The following is a 21523-nucleotide window of genomic DNA, read 5'->3' as shown; positions in this document are numbered from 1 at the left end:
TGAGTGGTGCAAGAGGTGGATTCTAACAGCTTGGTCCAAACAGCTTTCCAAACAACACTCTTTCAGTTTCAGAGCAATTTTCTTCTCTTCCCAAGCAGGTTCATGCTGTGCCCTGGCTCTGTCTTCACATACTTGTCAGTCTTGCCTAACTATACAGCTACTGCTAAACCCAGAGTCTCTGTAATTATCTTTCTGTCTTCTTAAATCTTTTTTTTTTTTGATTATGAATTTTGCCTCTGCTACACACTTGTATACTTACTGGCAAAGTTAATGTGCATTTAATTTGTGTCTTATGTTCCATCCCTACAAAGGCTAAAGATTTTGCTTCTATATATCTTAGACCCTCAGCCACATATTTTCATCCATCAGCAAAGTTATTTATCATTTCCTTATGAAGCTTAGTAACACCAAGTATTTATTTCTCATGTAAAATATAGTCATGATAGATTTGTAAAAATGAAAGTGTCCATTACAATAGCTAAAAACCAAATCAGGGGCCAAGAGATACATTGAAATCAGTTTGCTTGAAGGTGAATATGAAAACATGTTGCTAAATGTGTGGATCTCTGTCGGGTGTGGCACAGTTGGGATAGAGTAGAGCTGGCCCTGCCTCTGTAATTATAGGTCAAGTGAAAAATGCAGCTTGGGGTGTGGGATGATGAGGGTGTGGCTGGGGGTTTTAAAAGCAAAATAAGATCTGTGAAGTGGAACCCAGTTTCAGAGATAATTTGCTTGTGCTGTAAAGGACAATTATATAAAATCGTTTAGGCATTATGGTAGTCTTGATGACCTCACCCTTTGAAGGAACCTTATGCTCATAACAAGTCTGTTCAGTGGACCTACACTAACTAGAAAAGCAAAAAACTAGATTTCAGAGATGGAAGGAATGCTATTTCAGTTTTCAAAGAAACAAAAACAACAGCAACAAAAAAGGTTCAAACCAGCTAAGATCTTTTTCTCCTCTCATTGTTAAATGATAGGGGTGAGCTGGATTTGAAACAGACTCGGAGTATAAAAAACAATTCTGCCCACCAGTTGTAAAATAAAAACATAAATAAATAACAACCAGACAGCCCATTCCCAAAGCAACCAGAACCCACATATTTTAGCCATGGCAAATAAGCTAGTGGAGTCAGATTAAGTCAGCTATTGGATGGATCACAGGGCCCCCAATGGAGGAGCTAGAGAAAGTATCCAAGGAGCTAAAGAGATCTGCAACCCTGTAGGTGCAACAACATTATGAACTAACCAGTACCCCGGAGCTCCTGACTCTAGCTGCATATGTATCAAAAGATGGCTTAGTCGGCCATCACTGGAAAGAGAGGCCCAATGGACAGGCAAACTTTATATGCCCCAGTACAGGGGAACCCCAGGGCCAAAAAGGGGGAATGGGTGCGTAGGGAAGTGGGGGAGGAGGGTATGGGGGACTTTTGGGATAGCATTAGAAATGTAATTGAGGAAAATACATAATAAAAAATATTAAAAAAAAAAGAAAAGAAAAAGTGGCCCACTCGGTTTCAAAAAGAATATTCTGACAACTAGGCAAATACTTATTTTAATTGTAAAGGTTTTCCTTTTTCTTGGAAGACATGTTAGAACCGGCTTCCTTTTATCACATAACCTAGGGCATAGTAGATTTTTCCATAAATGTTAACCAAATTACAAATAAAAGCATTCCGATATTTTACTTTTGGTAGTTCTTCATTTAAAACATGGATGGATGTTTTTTCTTATTAATGGAGAATGCATGGTTAATGTAAGTCCTACAGACCTGTCCTAGAAAGAAAACAATCAATTTATGACATGCCATTTATCATGTATCCAGCTCAAAATGTTTGATAATGACTCTGGAGGATGTTGGATGAGGTGTGGGGAAAGGACAAAGTAGTAATAGATTTAGATTTGAACAGTTTGGGGCTAAGGAAACTGGACTTCTAACAAGTATGTGAACGACACATCTTAAGATCTGATCAGATGTGCAGTAGGAATTACAAAGCTGGAATTTCTGTGCCACAGTTACCTGGGAAATCTTGAGGATATAATCCTGCCTGAGCTTGATTTACATAAACACACAGCAGGTGTTTGGGCTGATTTTTCCTATTGTTTTGTTGCCAGAATTCATGAAGTAATTGGAGCCTTGGTTTCAGTGTACCTGGAGATGTTTTGTTTTGATTCACCAGACTGAAAAACTGACTATAACCTGGGCTAGATTTTCTCTCTCCCTCCTCTGTGTGTGTGTGTGTGTGTGTGTGTGTGTCCCTCTCTCTGTCTGTCTCAGTCTCTGTTGGTCTCTGCCTCACTGTCTCTGTCTCTCTCAGTTTTTTTATATATTTTTTGTTTAAAACAGGGTCTTAGTATGTACACCAGGCAGCCCTAGAACCCATGACAATTCTCCAGTCTCAGTCTTCCAAACAAGGGGATTACAAACTGGAGCTGATAGATCTAACCAATAGTTTCTTATTGTGCTTATTGTTGTTGAGTCAAAAAATATGCAAATTGTAGTTACACAAATAAGTATTTGTGTGTGTGGAGGGATGTGTGTACATGCATGTACATACACACATACACCACACATAGATACACACAGATACACACACACATACACACATGAGCACACATGTACTGTGTACCATGGTGTACAAGTAGAAGGCAGAAAATGATTTGGTTAACACTTTTCACATTGTGTGTCCTGGAGACTACTTCAGCCATCAGGCTTAAGGGCTAGTGACCTTCACTTTACCAACTGAGCCATCTCCCAGGCTCTGTAAATGCATTCTTGACTTTTCCAAGTCTAGGAAGACACTTAACTTTAAAAGTGCATTAAGAAACTCAAGGTCAGGAACTCCCTTTAATACCCAATCCACTCTGTCTGCCTGCCCTATATGTCTGCCCCTCTGAATCACCTATGCCAAGAAATCTCTCTAAGCATTTCAAGCCATTCAGGCCTGACATCTTAAACATTAAGAGACTCTGTAGTAGTCTAAGTAAATTATGCTATTGGAATGTGTATAACCTTTCATCCACTATTTTGCTTGTCAAGCCCCCGACTGCTGTGTTTGGAGCGGGAAGGAAACATCACCTCTGTTTGGAGATTACGCTTTAGACAAGAATGACCCACAAAGTAGACAAAGGGAGCAAGGAGCATGCAAATTCCTGAACTTTTATCTCTTAAAATTACTTGATATCATCTATGTAGGCTCTGTAGCTACACCAAGTATACTGTACCAATCTTCTACGGGACTGATATAATTAATAGTAATACATGCTCTGGAAAACAGTACAGATTGCTTGTGATGCTTAGAAAGTGGAAATGCAAGAGAATGGGTTAAAAGCTGGTATTTCCACAGGCATCATTCGACTGACAGGAAGTTCTATTTGTGCCAGGAAGAAAGCAAAACTATCACTTCTGTACCATATAATTTACAATAAAACACCTGGAACATAATAGGTCTTTTGTAGAGAGAGATGCCATTAACAAAACCCAATACAGGAAATATGCGTGACATAGGAATGTGAGCAGTATACAGGCTTCAGAATCCTGTTTGACCACCTGGGTGGGAGAGCACATGAGTAACTAGGGCAAAAGGTGTAGGTGCCAGTCTCAGTTTCCACATGTGTAAAATGGAGCAAGACTGCTGTGATAATCACTTTAATTAACACATAATTCAGAGAGAGTGCAGTGCCTCTGAAGTACTCACCAAAACCATTTATCTCTTTAGGCAGACGTGTGTGTATATGCACAGATTTGTACCACAAGCCAGAAATCTAATTACTTAGCTCCTCCACACTGGAGTACAGGATTTCCTTCTTGCTTGCCCCAACCCCCCAACTCCCACCCCCTTCTTTCTTCTCAAGTACAGAAAACATAAATGGAACCATCTCCTCCTCAATTGTTGCTACCTATTGCTTATCTAAATATAACAACCAAACAAAACTCCTGCTTCACTTCCTTTCTTTTGATGCCTTTCCTAAGTTGCTTTCCCACTGTGCACTTCTCTGCCTGAGAAACTCACAGAACAGCCGGACACACACACCTGGGAGCACACAGCTAAGCTTCTCTTATACCTAGAAATTTGCTACATGTGTGGAACAGTATAGCTTCAAGGAGAGGAAATGTACACAGCACCTCAGAGAGCATGCAGGGATCCTTCATGTGTTACAGAGAAGTGAAAGGCAAAAAAACTTTACACTAGGACAGAGGACTCAGGGTATGGGCATTGGCCATAAATAACCAGTTAGTCTATGCTCTGCGTTCTGGCATAAAATAGCCTTTTAAAGCTGAAATGCTTTTTTGTTCTTGGGCATTACTAGCAACAAAAGTCTCTTAGTAAAGATTTCCAGACAGAGATAGACACAAAATGTAATAAAGGAAAGGAGAGATTACAATTTCACTCACGATCTGTCCCATAAATTCTTGGAAAGAGGTATTTATGGATGCTAATATAAGAAGTTTGTTCAGTTGCCTGTCCTTTCAGACCTGCATCTCCCTTCCGGTCTACACCTCTACCTGAAATCACAAATAGGGAATCTAATTCGAGTCCACAGCTCCATCTATATCAAGGGAAGCCTGCTTCCACCTGGGACAACCAGTCAGGAGCCTAGCATGACTGTCCTCTGAGAGGTTCTACCCAGCAGCTGACTCAGACAGCTGCAAAGTTCCACAGCCAAACATTTGATGGATCTTGGTGACTCTTTTTTGTTGTTGTTGTTGTTAATTTTTTTATGATGTATTATTTTTATTAGATATTTTCTTTATTTACATTTCAAATTTTATCCCCTTTCCTCATTTCCCCTCTGAAACCACCCCCATTACATCCCCCTTCCCCTGATCACTAACCCACCCACTTCCACTTCTCTGTTCTGGCTTTCCCCTACACTGGGGTCCTTCACAAGACCAAGAGTCTCTCCTATCATTGATGCCCCACAAGGTCATATTCTGCTACATATGCGGCTGGAGCCATAGGTCCCTCCATGTGTACTCTTTGGTTGGTAGTTTAGTCCTTGGGAGCTCTGGGGGTACTGGTTGGTTCATATTGTTGTTCCTCTTATGGAGCTTCAAACCCCTTCACTTCCTTGGGTCCTTTCTCTAGTTTCTCAACTGGAGACCCTGTGCTCAGTCCAATGGATGGCTGTGAGCATCTCCTTCTGTATTTGTCAGGCACTGGCAGAACCTGTCAAGAGAGAGCTATATCAGGCTTCTGTCAGCAAGCACTTGTTGATATCCACAATAGTGTCTGGGTTTGGTATATTGGATGGATCCCCAAGTGGGACAGTTGCTGGATGGCATTTCCTTCAGTTTCTGCTCCAAACATTGTCTCTGTATCCCCTAGGACTCTTATTGAAGAATTGTCTGAAGGATTGAGGGGACGGTGGGGGATAGGAACTCCACAGGAAGACCAAGAGTGTCAACTAACCTGGACCCTTGGGGGCTCTCAGAGACTGAACCAACAACCAAAAAGCATAAATAGGCTGGACGTAGGCACATATTTAGCAAATGTGCAGCTTAGTCTTCATGTGGGTCTGCCAACAACTGGAGTGGGAGTTACCCTAAAGCTGTCTGTGGAACACATTCTCATAACTGGACCGCCTTGTCTGGCCACAGTGGGAGAGGAAGTGCCTAGCCTTGGAGAGACTAGATGTGCCAGGGTGGGGCAATACAGGGAGGGGGGATTCATAAGCAAAATGGATGGGGGTGGGGAGAAAGATTCTGTGATGTGGTCACCGGGAGGGGGGGCAGAGATCAGGCTGTAATTAATTAATTAATTGAATTTAGTCAACAACAATAACAACAACAACAAAAAAAACCATAGAGGAAACACAAAGGCATGCATGCATAGGGTAGCTTGAGGAACTTACATTAACTGCTTGCTACCAAACAGTGTCCCTATCAGTTTCTGGGGGTCAAACTTCTACAAGAAACAATTGAAGGAGATGCTCTTGTTCACATAGAAGCCTGCTAACAAAACCTGGTACTTTGTTAAGGCTAGATACTAAACTACTGCAAAGGGAATTTAACTTTGTTGGTCTTAAGTCAAAGGATTTTTCTTTGTGGAAAATATAGTCATGGACAATAGTGTGTGTAGAAGATGGGGGATGAGAAACCGTGGTCACAAGATCCTTCTTTATTAGGATGCATCAGAAGAGCAGCACATGTCTGTTCACATGCTGTCCTTGCTGGAATTCCCCTGACCTGAGCGTGAGCTGGGAGAATCTTACTTCCCTCCTCTCCTTCTCCATCCATCCTCCCCTTTATGTCTTCCCTTACAGTAACTTGTGTTTTCATCCATAATAAATTCTTTTGTTATCAAGATGTATGTTTTCCCTATGAGCCCTGAGTTTGTAGTCAGATAAAAACAACACATGCTTAACATTTTTCCAAGTGCCTGGACATTAAACAGTAACTGGTGCACAAGTTTCATCTAAAACATGTTTGAACAATAAATGTAATCAATATTTTCAAGAACGAACAGTAGATACTATAGTCAGAATTATATTTATCTACTTATTTGGTTTTTAGGGGGAGCATTTCCAGCAAAAATCTAAGAACTACATGTATTAGTTAAAAATATATGGAAGGTACTGGTTAGTTCCTAACCAGTGTCCCCATAGTTGAGTCTATAGTTGCATATGTAGCAGAGGTTGGCCTAGTTGGCAATCAGTGGGAGGAGAGGCCCTTGGTCTTGCGAAGATCATATGCCCCAGTACAAGGGAATGCCAGGGCTAGGAAGCAGGAGTGGGTGGGTTGGGGAGCAGGGCGGCAGGAAGGTATAGGGGCTTTGGAGATAGCATGTGAAATGTAAATGAAAAAAAATATCTAATAAAAAAAAGAAAAAACTACATGGAGAATATTCTGATGATAAATTACATAAAATATATAGTGAAATAAAGAGTATATATTGGAAGAGTATATCATAGGAATAAAGTACCAAAAGGAATTGGAATATATAAGAAGAGTTGTAGGGTTTGTGACACTTTACTGCACTGTTTTCTCTCTAAAACTCACTGTTTACTCCTGCTAAAAATACACACAATTGTGTGGGTTTTTTCCTCCCATTACAGTCTGTATAGTTTTCATTCAAAGGCATAAGCTATAATTTTAAGAAGCGAGAGCAAAGTCGGGAAGATATAATATTCAGGCTATCCTTTTGAAAGAACACTGTCAACAGTAAGAATTGCTTGATTCTTGATAGGCCGGAAGTCCTATTTGTCCCAATTTGAGTAAATGTCTGCAACAAGCTATCAGGCTCTTTCACGATTAGTTTCCAAAGTACGATCTGAAATTACAATTCACACATAGTGAAAAACCAAGAGGATAAAAATCAATTGTGTTTACAACGGGTTTTTCCTTCCTTTTGTCAGAGCCAGTCACTGCTTTCCCATCCTGTCATTTTGCTTGTCATCATGTCAGCCACGATCTTTATATGAACTGAAACCACCTTTTAAATTAAGATAATTTCAGAGTAAATTGTTTTTATTTATATTGAATGTCTATATTGTATTAATATTGCCTAATTTCTATTTTATGTATTTATTTCATTTATTTTTGATTTTTCAAGACAGGGTTTTTTGTGTAGCTCTGGTTGTCCTGAAACTTACTTAGTAGACCAGGCTGGCCTCAAACTCAGAGATCTACCTGTTTCATTCATACTTGTCATGAAAGGCCTGTGCCAACATGCCTGCTTTCGTTGCCTAATTGTTTAAACATTAGTACGTAGGAGGAAATCTTTAAACCTCAATGGGAAACTAAGAGCTTTAGCACGACTCCAGATTTTTGCAACATGGAAATAGAGGCAGAGATTCTACTGTATCCTCTAATTCATTTCCTAAGAAGGGTATAAATGGACATCCCTCATTTTTATTTTGATGTTCTGCTCACTGAATAAGATTCTCTCACAAGAATAATAGGATTTTGTCCTTGAAATAGTTTTGATATTTAAATTTTCATTTCTACTTTAACAATACTTTGATGCATTTTTCAAGGTAACTTGACTTCCCTGCTTATAGCAAAACAAAATCTTAACATAGTCAACTCCTAACCATTGACAAAATGGAGCTGCTGTGCCCAAATTGATGAATTATGTAAAACAGTTGTTAACTAACAACTAGGAGGTGGAGCCTCTCGACTCATGTTGATGAGTCTGGATGTGTTGGTCTACTTATAATTTCCCTTTATAATTGGGAACAAACAAGAAAAAATGCTTGCTTACTCCATTCATGTACCATTCCCTTCAACAAAGCACAAAGAAAAGAGAACATCTTAAATGTATTTCTATTTATTGCTACCTAAATGTAGCAATAAATGTATACTAAACTTTCCCTTTTTCATAAAAACTGCTACTTCACATTTTAGAGGCAACACATTAAATCTTCCACAGAACAATTCATGGATACCAAATCCTGCCCACAAAACAATGAAAATTATCTTTGATGAGTAATCAGACAAATCAAAGGGATGTGTTTTTATCCTGAACACTTTTATGGAAGGTGACAGTGTAATGTCCTTTGTAATTTACTGGAAACATTCAAGTATGTGAGCCTCCAAGTTTGAAAGACTGAGATGTAATTTAGGCTTTGCAAGAATATATTCTGATTGTAGAGTAAGGTTTTACAATTACCTGTAGAGTGTCTCTCATCCCTTAGGTCTAGCCAGTCGCAGTCAGTGATCCACAATGAAAATCCTTTGATTTTAAACAGCTACTGTTTGGGAAGGCTGTTGAGTTATCATGTTAGTGGTCAGAAAGAGCAGACTGTGTTTAATGAGGGCAAGATAGGTACGTAAATCATGTTGTACGTGCTGTAGATTAATTAGCATGAAAAAATTCCAGGACAGGAAACATTTTCAGCTGGAGAAATACTTTTAGATGAAACTGGTCATCCCAACCAGCTATAGAAAGTAATTTATCTGTAATAATTTGACCAGGAACACTTACAAATTTAGGAAAACTTTTCTTCTCTTTGCTTTGCCTTCTCCTCCATCTCTTTCTTTCTTTTTACAACCCCTTCGTTATATATTTTTATCTTGCTTGAGCAAGCTAGGTGTTCTATCACTAAATCTTTATCCCAATATATGCCCTCTCCTGCCCTCCTTTATATATCGTCTACTTTAACTCTTTTAGAACTTCAGCCTCTCTAGGCTGCACTTGTCCTGAGAACTGAATGCTTAGAATTCCATGAACAAATAATTTTACATCTCATCTGTAATCTCTGAAGAGAACAGATTTAGAAAAAAAGAAGAAGAGGCCTGAAGAGTATTTTAATAATCTGTTCAAACAAACATAAAGCAATTTTTTAATATTAATGATTCACTGCAATTTGCAGGAAAGTGAAAGAATCAAATTCATGTTCTACATAATTAGCCATTAACTTAAAATAGATATATAGTTATGGTTGTGAAAATAAAGATTATTTAATTAATATGTTTCCATGATTTGGTTGATACAAAACTAATTCATCTCCCAGTTTTAAATTAAAATTGGCTGACATAGACATATATATTCATCAAAGAATATACTTATATTTCATTATTCTCTGTAAATTGTATACACTTAAAATAAAAATGATTATATTTTAAAAACTACTGATAACAAAAGAAGAAATTTTGAAAATCATGTTTGATATAAAACAACTAAAATGAACCATTAGTGAACTGAACATAATAAGATGTGAACTAGTTAATATAGGTACGTGTCTTACAGATTTAAAATCAGGATCCAAACCTTTGTAGAAAAATAGCATAAACATGAGTTAAAGTAAAATAAACACTCAAACAAAATAATTACCACAGCCAATCAAAATGTAAAGCTATGGAATGCAGTCCCAACTGATGGATCTACAAAACAACTTCTGCTGAGCCTCAGAGAATATTGAAGAACAAGAGGCAGAAAGGTTGCAAGATCCAGACAATCTGAGAGTGTGCTGCAAGAGTTTTTAATACCACCAGATTCCAAAACAAACAAGAAACTCAAAAGTTTTAAGACAAATACATAGTTTTAATCAGTAGATGCATTATTTTTAATGAAGTAGACTCATGTCCCAAACACAATTAGTTAACAGTCACTTAGTTTTGTGGTCCATGAGGGACTCAGTAGTACCCCAGGACTTGAACAGTGCCTGTCCTTTCTGCTTTTGCCCTGAAATTAGTTGCTATGTTCCTGTCCTGTCAAGTACAGATACATGAAAAAATTGTAGGACTAGGTGTGGCTTACTTGGACTGTGCTGGTATCATAATGTGTTCTATTCCTGGTGGTAGCCTAGCCAAGCTCTTTCCAATTCCTCCAAAGTAGAGACAAACTGGACAAAATATCAAAATAAACATTAATATGAATTCAAGATTGTTGCTAACGTGTTAGATGTAAATATAGTTCATGAATCTAAAATGTTTACCAGATTTTCTCTCTACTTTCAGTTAGGAACAATTGTATGTATGTACATATACTTGCATGTATACATAGATATTCAAATACACACATTGCAGCTTTTTATATAACCTGCAGGTCAAATATTTGATGATAACAAAGGTTGATTAACTTGAGAGAACATCATGAATAAGATTTGTAAAACAGATTTTTCCCTTCTGGAATTTTAAATGCTTTGAGCTTTAAGTTGCCAGTGTTCCATGGTACTTTTGTAAGCCTATTTAAATGATTTTATGAAGTTAATATGAGTGAAACTCATTACTTTAAAAGAGAATTGTCAGCAACACAGTATTTTATGAAATGTTCCCATGTAAGAAATGAGACCCAACAGTATTAATTATGTAAGAGAATATCTGTTGAAATAAGAGAAATTTGGACACCTGTTGATCAACAAATGCTAAATGTCAAGATATGAGTAAAAATGTCGAGAAATAGTTTGTGTTCCTTTTTTTTTTTTAGGTTACATGTTGCATTCACATTGATTACTTAATTGATTGAAACTTAATATTTTAATTCTATATTTAAATAAAAGGTAAATAAGTTTATTTTGTTTTCAATATCAAATAATTTTATTTTTTTAAAAAATAATATTTTTCTGTCTCATTTGGCCCTGGTTTTATTTTCTATATGAAATTAAATTATACAACTTAAATTGAGTTTCATGTGGATAGTGAATAAGTCTGACTTGCATTAATCATGTCCAAGAAAAATTTAACACAGAAAATTAGATGGAAAGGAACAAAGACATTTTGATTAACTGATATGTGAGAGATTCTATTAATATTTTCTCTTAAAGTTACAAGTTTATATATTTTCCTTTTTTGTCTATACGTCCAAAATTTTTGAGACTTCATATTTTCTGTTTTTCCCTCATCTTATTTGATGAAAATAAACAATCATGTGTGATACCACGGTGAGTGTGTTATTTAACATAAATAAATTCTACAATTATTTCCCCAAATGCCTTCATGATCCATGAGTTTATAACTTCATTTTGAATATCTAATTTCTATTGCATCTAATCCCTATGCCCATTCTCCTTAGAAGCAACATATCTAAGATGTATTTGGGGATTATGATTTTTAGGTTATTATGGGAAATATGCCTCCTTTTTGAACTTCAACAATGTGTGCAGGAATTATTGGAAGGTTAATGTGGGCTACTCTTTATTCCACTTTTAAGGCAGTGAAGGTATCACTGAGTGGTTAGATTATCTATCTATGAACAAATTTCAAAAAAAAAACAGTTTATCATTAGAAATCTCATAAATAAATTTTAATTGAAAGTAAAAGCTAAATGCATATGAATTTATAAGTGCAATGCTAGTATGCATTACACATGACTCAGTACTTCAGTTTGGAACTGGTAATGTTTGATGCAACTGCTGGAGTGGTGATTCTATGTAACTTGATCATGGGAAGTTAGGTAGTCTAACAATTGCTGAGGGTTGGTTGTTATTCTCTTCCTAAAAATACTCAGAAAAATAACTAAATAAATAAATAACTTCTAATTCTACTTCTTCCTAAAAAAAAATTTAATTCATCACATAAGACAACATAATTTCCAACCCTGACAGTAACATTCAGGAAAGCTCAGAAAATAATTAATCATTTTGGTGAGTAATGATGAGATGGATATTACATATTCCCTTAGCACATACCACTTTGAACACCCATTGGTATTTAGAATAAACACTTGCCTTTAAGAGAAAGGACATCATTTCATTAAAATGCTCCTTTAAGTGGCCCTCAATTTATGACCAGATTTCAAAAAAAAAAAGTTCATCATTAGAAATCTCATAAATAAAATTTAATTGAAAGTAAAAGCTAAATGTATATTAACTTATAAGTGCAGTCCTAGTATGCATTACACATGACTCAGTACTTCAGTTTGGAACCACCTTGTTTGGGTAATCTAGTGCTTTGAGATTCATGCAATAAATTCAAGAAAATGCCTTCTTTTATTACCACAAAAGGTCACAGAGTCTTGAAGTTGCTCTTTAAAGTGTACTTTCCTACTGTTTTATATGTACTACTATTAAAGGTAGAAGAAAATATAGTTATGTATAAAGCATACCTTATTGTACATTAGTTATGTTTCTTTTAGGTTTCATCACTTAAATATTTAATTTAATTATTCTTTAGTAATGAATGAATTTGAACTCTGCACATTCTAATGAGAACTTCCAAAAAGTTAGTTATTAGTATAAAAATATAGGATTTACTTTTTCTTAGTTAGATTAGGGATGATTTTAAAAATCTCTGAGAAATAGAAAGAATAAGCATTATAACCTTTAAATATATTATGATGTCCAAAAATTGAAAATTTAACTTATGAACCATTTCCCAATCCATGATCAACCAATTCATTTTGTCAAAATATTGCCAAAAAAAGAAAAGTATAATTTATTTTATAAACACTATACTCTTCCCAAAACTAAAATGGACTCATTAAACACAATATTGCAAAACATTACACTTTTTATTTTCTGAGTTTCCCTTTAAAGTTTGTAAAGGTTGTAAACATACACAAACACACATGGGTGTTTTCCATGGAATCCTATTGTATTGTTACTCTTCAGCCAACGTCAAAGGCAGTGCACAGATTCATTTGATATGTAGTTGATACAATGTATGGACAGACAATATTCAATTGCTATGCTGCCTATTTCAGTCTGACTGTATCAATTCAATTTATCATGAGAGACACCTTGGCTTTTTCTTTCACCCTCGGGACTCCTAATTTTCTGCTTCCACTTTACCTGCTTGCCTTATTCTGTAAAATACAAGCAAGGCTACCTAACAGCATTAAACAAACTCCATTAAAATCATTGAAGCTTCCTTTTTTTTTTTTTCATTGCTCTTTGCAAGAATATGCCACTTGTTCTGCCTGGCTTTATTCTATCTTCTGCTCTCTGTCCTCTCACACAAAAAATACTCGTTTCCTGTCTTCAATTTCTGAGAGATAGTCAGAATTTTAATTTTAAGTGACTCAATACATATCCTTAATTTTTGAGCCCTCCTTTCTCTTGCTCACCCTGAAGCTAACACAGAATTATCCACCTCAGTGGGCAGAAGGAGCTTAAATTTATCTTGGTTTTCATTTATATGAGAAACTAGAATTTCAGTGTGCTAAAAAAGACACCTTATTATATACAACAGAGGCAAAACCTGTTTAATTCATATATTTAAAGACATACCAAATACAAACTTTTTTATTTGATAACCAATTAAAATATAAAGAAATGCCCTTGGATTCATTATTGGAATAAAAATGTAATGTAAACCACCCTCACAAAACTATTGCCCTTTATTTATATTTATAAATATAGAGCTGGATTGAACTTTTTTTTTTGTCTTTTTTGTTGAATTTTCATAGGATACCAAGCTTTAGTCCCCATTTCTTTATTTCTTTGTTGCTTTGGGGAAATATATATATACCATTTACTTCATTACTTCAACTCACTGGCTTTTTAGCTAGTATATCCAAGAAAGAATGCAAAGCATTAAACCCCTGAACAATATGCAGTCTTCTCATCTAAGAGCATCCGCCATCCCCTTCAATTAACTGATATCCTACTGCCATCAGCTAATGTATCTGTGCTAAGAGTTTTCTTTATAAGACGTTCTGTTTGTTTGGTTGATGTCTGCTGTGCTGATTAGAGGGACAGACAAGCACAAATAATGATGGTTATGTCTGCTTAATGTTTATCTGGGAATCTTCAGCGACTGTCTCTGTTTTGTTTGTTATAAACTCAAAGAGAAGGGCACTGCGTTGCAACGTGTCCAGAGGGAAGGAGTGGTGGTGGCAAGCTCTCCTTAGGCAGCTCATGATTCTAGGTTGAACTACCCCCTTTTTTTCTCCTTACAAGTTTCACTTCTATAAAAGAAGTTGAATGGAGATTACAAATAATTTTCGGGTTTTTTTTTTTCAAACTTTGCAAACAGCCGACCATCGTCCATGTTCTTCCAGAAAAGCAGCAGGCCATGCCATGCAGTGGTGTTTTGCTTGTGTACAGAAATGTTTATCTGCTTTTCTATTTCATCTCGGTGACACAAGCTATGATGCTATGCAGTACATTCATGCAAAAGAATGCTTCAGCTGAAAAGTAAGATCTGTACTTCTAGCGTCCTACTGCAATATTTTCAATAACAAAGATTTAGGATATTTGCTAACACTTCTCTCACTGGCTAATGGATTTGCAATATCATTCTTTCTACTTGCCTTCCTGCCTTCCCTCCCTCCCTCTTCTTCCTTTCTTCTTTCTTTCCTTCCTTCCTACATTCCTTCTTTCCTTTCTTCTTTTCTTCCATCCTTCCTTTTCTTCCTTCCTTCCTTCCTTTTCCTTGCATTCTTGCATTCTTTTCCTCCCTCAGCTAGTTTTCACCAACTTTTTCATAATCTCCTCCAGGAAAAGTAGTATAAGACTCTCTGCAAAGACTTTATATTTTGTACCTTAATGGCTAGAATATAATCAAGCAAATTACTTTCATAAGTCATTTAAAGCAATGCTATTATCATTCATATTACAGCAGATAAACAGCATCTAGACCACAGGTAACAAGGTGAGCAGTAGGTCCACACAAAGAAATTATCAGCTTTCTAGTTCCAGTGACAGATCTGAGTACAAATGTCTCTGGATATTGTAGAGTTCTCCAAGGAGTCAACTTCTTCTTTGAGATATTACAATTTATAATAATAGGCCCCAATGGAAAAATTGAGAATCAAGTCACCAAATGACAGTAAAGAGTTATAGCTGGTATCATGTCTTTCTGTAGGGTTGTTTTCCATTTTCTTTAAAGCCTGTTTTTCCCCAGGATGTGGCTATTGTTTGCCATGTGACTGGTGATAAACGGCATTAACAGTAGAGTTCATTATGTCTAACTTTCTATCTTATGAATGTTAATAATTGAAATAGAAATTGGTATGCAACTTAGAGATTAACATCTTCATTGATGTAAAATTAACAATAGAGTTTATTTTATGGACCAGTTTCTCTCTCTCTCTCTCTCTCTCTCTCTCTCTCTCTCTCTCTCTCTCTCTCTCTCTCTCCTTTCCTTCTGATTTTTCTTTATTTTTGCTTTGTTTTCAAGACATGGTTACAGTGTGTAGCCCTGGTGTCTTGGAGCTTACCCTGTAGATCAGGCTGGCCTCAAACTCAGAGATCCCTCTGACTATGCCCCTGAGTGCTGGAGTTCAGGTACAGACCATCAACAACTGACTATACAGATCAGTTTTCAATGAGCATTTATAAAAGCAAGTACTATATTTTATATTTCCATGGAGAGACATTTTCTCTCATGTGATCATGCAGTCATTTGTTTCTAGAACGAAGAGACAACAAAGCTTGAGATCACTCTCTCATCTGTCTCTACTAAAGTTCTAAAAATCCTAGTGTCTCTGCACACACACACACACACACACACACACACACACACACACACACGAGTTCCATTATATGTCCATTAAGCAAAATCTATCTCACTCTCTTCAAAAGAATGGACTCTATTTCTGGTGGAGCCACAGGATAGTTTCCTTCAATAAGTGTTAATTGACTGCAGCTAGTCAATTCCCCTGCCAAAGGGACCAACCCTCAGGATTCTCAATTGCTATAAGCCATATTAAAGATATTTACCTGGAAATTTATTTACTTAGAAAAAACAGTTTATCTTCCCAGAATTCCTTGCTCACTGGGCAGTTGTTACATTTCTCCACAGGTTTCTGTTAGGTGTACCAACATTTCTGGGTCCTAAAGCAGAAACTCCTATTTCTTTCCTTTCTTTTCTCTTTTCTCTCTTTATTTCTACATTTGTCCAGAGTTTAAGGTGTTTTTTTACCTTCTATCTTTCTTAAAGTCCTTGTCACCCACACGTGGTTGCTTGTCTGTCATGTGGCTGTTTATAAATGGCATGATGATTTTCTCTCTAACCCTCTCCACCTTTTCCTGGCAGCTGCTGAGATTTAAAGCTTGCCTGTCCTGGGGTTTTTCTTTGGAACTCTAATAAAATGGCCCTTAGATTTTTTTCTTTCTTAAACTCTTGCATTAAGAACCCCAGGACTGGACTCTAATTTCCCCATTAACATATGGCAGGCAGAGAAGACCCTCTCAATGACTGTTAACACTCACATCTAAATACCTAACACACACATATATATGAATGCATGTTTATGTAATTCATGCATACATACATTTCCAATAGTAAAATGCAACAATCTAAAATTATAGCAATGAATTTATTTCCTTTTTTTCATAATTTTTTTGAAAATTGTTGAAGCAAAACTGTAGCAAAGTGAGATAATTTCTTGCATGATCATACTATTCCACATCACGGAGTAAAATCAAGTTCTAGAATTCCTCTCAAGGATATAGCTTTAGAAATAAAAGTAAAACCCTTTGTCTCACTGACAGTCATTCTTAACTAGCTTAGCCTCTCCATTTTACAGATGACGAATCATACTTCTGTCCATTTATTGGCACAGCTAGAGCAAAATACCAATTTCTAAAATCCCTAGACTTCTGTATGTTATAAAAAGAAGAAATAATATTGAAGGGGTTGTCATTCAAGAGACTTATACTTATGCAGTAGGTGAAAATTTGAAGGGATGATTAATCAATAGCATCCTTGGTCCATATTGCTCTTTATGGTACTAAGTGGGAGATTTTAAATACATTGTACATGACATTTACCTGCAATAGATGTGAGAGACAAAGAAGATAGAGGTTTCTTGTTGTTTTAAAATTTACCTAAGAATCTTATATTTAATGTGATACCTAAAGGGCAATACTTTGAGATCTGAATATCAAAAACTGGAGGGGGACATGCATATATTCATGCAACTTAGCAAATGACAGTTAGTATTACAGCAAAAAAGAATTTATGTAGGCACTGGCGCTTTTGAGAAAATTAAGTCAAGCACTGAAATTACCATGTGGAAAAGTTTCATTAAGATGATATAGGTTTACAATATATAAAGCATATTTGTAGATGGAAGTCCCGAGCAGGGTCAGGGCAAAGGCATGTGGCGTGAAAACTGTACTCTGCCAGCAAATTAATTAAATTTCACAGCTCCAGGAAGACCATATATTCTGTGTCGGCACTCACTGAGAGTTAGATGTGCAGGGCCTCTGAGAGTGTGTTGTAATCTGCTCATAAATAGAACTCGCCAAGGGACATTGACAGCAATTTGGCATTAAGCAAGAGTGTGCATAAGTGAAGAATTTACTTTGTAGTAGCTTTTATTAGTACAGCTCTGACAGCACATGCCTTACCCAGTTTTTTATTCTTGTTTTGCTCTAGTTTGACCTCTGTGAAATTTACTGTTACAGATGATCTCATATTGTCAGTTAAGTCAATAACTTGAACTCAGAGAGTGTTTTCTTTTACTCTACTGGCATTATCATTAACTTAATAATATCTTTGTAGTGCTGAATTAGCTAGAATTTTGGTAATGATTCACTATAATAAAGAATAAGGTCTTCCAAACTGCTTTTTGTTTCTAAACTTAAATCTACTTTATACCATATTTATTCTATTTATATATTGCCTACAGTCAAGACCCACATACTTATGTGAAAACCTATTTAAAGTCTTGAATCATTCTGAACTGTGTTTCCCTTTCAAGTCTGAAGAGATATCAAGGTAACTTCTAGACTCTTCAGACACATTAAGTAGTAGTAAAAAAAAGGGTGACCCATCAAGAATTTCTTGTTTTATGAAAAAAGTGTTTTGATATAAAAGGGAAAGTTATAATACCTAGAACATGAAAAGAATTTGCAACCAAGTAATGGAAAAATTAAAGAGCTCTGATGTAATCCAGGAATGAATAAATATAGAGAGATAAATAAACATTTAGATATTTCCACATTGTATCAACCTGAATTTAAGTCTGAAAATACTTTCATTTGGAAAAGAAGTAGCACTTAGCTTTCCTTTTCCCAAAGAAAATACTGATAAACAGATTCAAGTTAAAGGGTAGATTTCAGCTCAACCTTACCTAGGACTGGTGAGGAGTGAAGGGACTGAGAAGTAGGAAAGGAAGAAGGGAGGGAGAAAGAACGTGGACAACTAAATGATAATAGAGTGAGCCCCCTTTACATTTTGTGTCATGGAGATTCCTCATGCACACAGCCAAAAGTCTTCCAGAGGGATGTGGAGTATGCAAGCATGACCTACTAGCATTGATTTTGTTGACCCTTAATCTCTACCTCTCCACTTTAAAAATTCCATGGGTAATAAGACAAAAATATAAAAGTTCATGTATCCTATGTACCTGCCAGTTCACAGAAAGAAAAAAGACACAAACTGATTTCTAGATCTGAACTGATAACGATTCAGTTTGGACTTCTTGACTTGTGGTCAGGTGGGATATTTTGAAATGGACGTTGCATCTCCATTATGTCCTATTTCAAATATGTTCTCTTGGAACCACCTCTTTCATTGAAAATGCATAGCTCAAAATTAATGTATTTGGCCCTATCACACACTGAGAAGTACTGTTGCCACAAAAGTAAGTATTAAGGAGAATGATACACTTAAGTTAATGCATCATAGTGTGCTCAGGAATTTATCCCAGCTATGTTAGCATAAAGGCTTTTTAATAAAGAAGCACCAACTCATAAATAATGTTCTCTTTTCTGGTCACATTGATTTTTACTACACAATATTGTTGCATATTATTGTAAAGTTTGTTCAGTATGCATTTTCCTGCAACATTTCCCTCATTTCTTAAACTCTCTGATTCTTTCTATCCAATAAGTTTTTCTCTGCTTGCTTTGGCATTTGAATCTAAACTTTAGGTCTATTCTCTTCTTAAAAGAGACATATCCATAAATTTAATTTTATACTGCTGATATGCACTTTCTTGATTTTCATATAATGTGAGGTATAATGTTTGTGATTTTTCACTTTTCAAATTTATTAAACCCCTTCTTGAACTTTTTATATACTTAGAATATAAGAATGCTGATTTCTTTTCCATTGCTATATTCAGTAAATTTTGTGGAAATGAATAATGAATTAGTATGTGTGAAAATTGTATACATTTTAAAATATTATATATTTTAAATCTTAAGGAATATATGGATTGTTCCTTTGGGAAAATTATATTGAATAACCTCAGAAATTAATAATACCACAAAGCCACAAGCTATATGGACTATAAAAGAAGCAGTAGTATATAGAAATAGAAATGCAAGTGAGGATAAAATTTCATCTTTATGTGGGAGGGGAAATGACTGCTCTGTAAACATTCACTCAACATGCACACTAAAGATGCACACATCAAGAGCTATGTGAAGCTCTGTCCTCTATAAACTGAGAGGTCACTGTGAATGAGTATCTAAATGGAACGGGATGCATCAGACCCTACACAAGATTCATTTCACTCAAGACACTGCTAGTGACCTTGCTACATTTGACATCAACAATCCTCAGGGCTCACACCTATTATACACAGATCAACACATTTAAAAGTAATCCATTGATGTAGTTAAATTTGTAAGAAAATGGAGGCCAAAATTCTGACACAGGAACCTCTAAATAGGCTGTAACTGCATGTTTTTCAAACAGGGATTGGTGAAATATTCTTCACATGTAACACTCCAACTACACAAATACCTGTGGGCATGAGCAACTCAATCTGTTGAGTCAGATGTGATGGCAGGAAAATTTGTTGTATTCAGGCCCAAACCAGTAATCATAAAACATAGTCAGAGCATTAGTGAGAGGCCTTCTGATGTGTAATCAAACAGTGAGCACTTGATAGGAAGCCGTATGTTACTAATTAAAGATTAATCACCTTGTCTGGGATTCATTGCCTTTTCAGGTTTGATGACATTTTAACATACTTAGATACCGTGGAGAGATTCTTTATTGTCTTTGAACTGAAGCTAAACATATATAAGTAAAAGCGATTTGTTCGGTTAATATACATCTGCTCTAAGGACTGCACACACAGTTCTCCCACACAACCGCACTTACAGACACACTCAGTTTTGTTTAAATACATCTGCCAACAGTCTTCCTAGCCCAAAGGCAGTACTGTAGTCACATGTCTTAAAGAGCCAGAGAAAGTCACAGGACAAAATGAGGAGCCTTAGGATCTCTGAAGCAAGCCCCTGCAGGAGCCAGAAAGACTAGTTTCACCAGTGGAAGAGGAAATCAAGAGGACGGGTGTTGCCCATAGATCACTGTGAATTCATGTTTTATTAGTCATGACTCAGCTAGATTGTGCCCTGAGGGTCCAGTTCTTTCAAAATGTAATACACTGAATTAAAGGGTATCTTGGGATAGCTTGAACACAACAGACACTTCAATCTTCCTCAAAGGCCACCAGATGAGTTGACAAAAGTTTTTCCACAAGTAATTACCATGCTTTGTGTTTAACATCAGATTGGCAGTTTGGATATAAGTCCAGATATGTGTGAATTGGCTTACACCTAAGTTTTTATAACTCAGTTATAGGGTTTGCAAAATATGTTGTTTTGTTCCATGCTTCTAAAATGCAAGGAAGACTAAAATCTGAATTAAAATCTACAAAGAATTTTTATTTTATGATCACTGCCCCCATTTCTGGCTCCCCTTTCCACAGTCCCTTTACCCATGCCCCTATCCCATTCTTCTCTAAGAAGGTGGAGGCCCCCTCTGAGTAGCTGCCCACCATGACACATCAAGTCTCTGTAGGGTTAGGTGCTTCCTCTCCCACTGAGGCCAGACAAGGCAAACCAGCGAGAAAAACATACTACACACATAGGAACCGCTTTTGGGATCTCCCCTGCTCCTGTTTGGGACCCTCAGAATTGCACATCTGATATAGATGTGTGTTGGGGGAAGGGCACTAGGTCCAGTCCATGTATGTTCTTTGGCTGGGGGTTCAGTCTCTAAGAGATCTTTTTAAACTTATTGTATCAGTATTTAGAGAATGCTGAAAGTGACATACTGATAAAAACAAGATTACTTCTCTTCAACTGGTTGGATGTAACACCTTTTTGAGAACAGTATCAGTAATTATTCTATATGCAGCATTCAAGGGGAAAAGTTCTACAAATTGGAAGAAAGATTGCAATGTGTCACAGGTGGGAAATGTAAAGAGAAACTGGGTCCAACAGT

The 21523-nt window shown here is 36.4% G+C and overlaps 1 protein-coding gene across 5 annotated transcripts in view; it reads right to left on the bottom strand.

Annotated features, from left to right (window-relative positions):
* Positions 1–21523, bottom strand: part of Pcdh7 (protocadherin 7) — a 407507-nt gene that overhangs the window by 162552 nt on the left and 223432 nt on the right. The gene's annotated exons all lie outside the window — the stretch shown is intronic.

The sequence above is a fragment of the Mus caroli genome, chromosome 5, assembly GCF_900094665.2.
Source record: "Mus caroli chromosome 5, CAROLI_EIJ_v1.1, whole genome shotgun sequence".
NCBI classification, from domain to species: Eukaryota; Metazoa; Chordata; class Mammalia; order Rodentia; family Muridae; genus Mus; species Mus caroli.
This window is presented reverse-complemented; position numbering and strand designations above follow the sequence as displayed.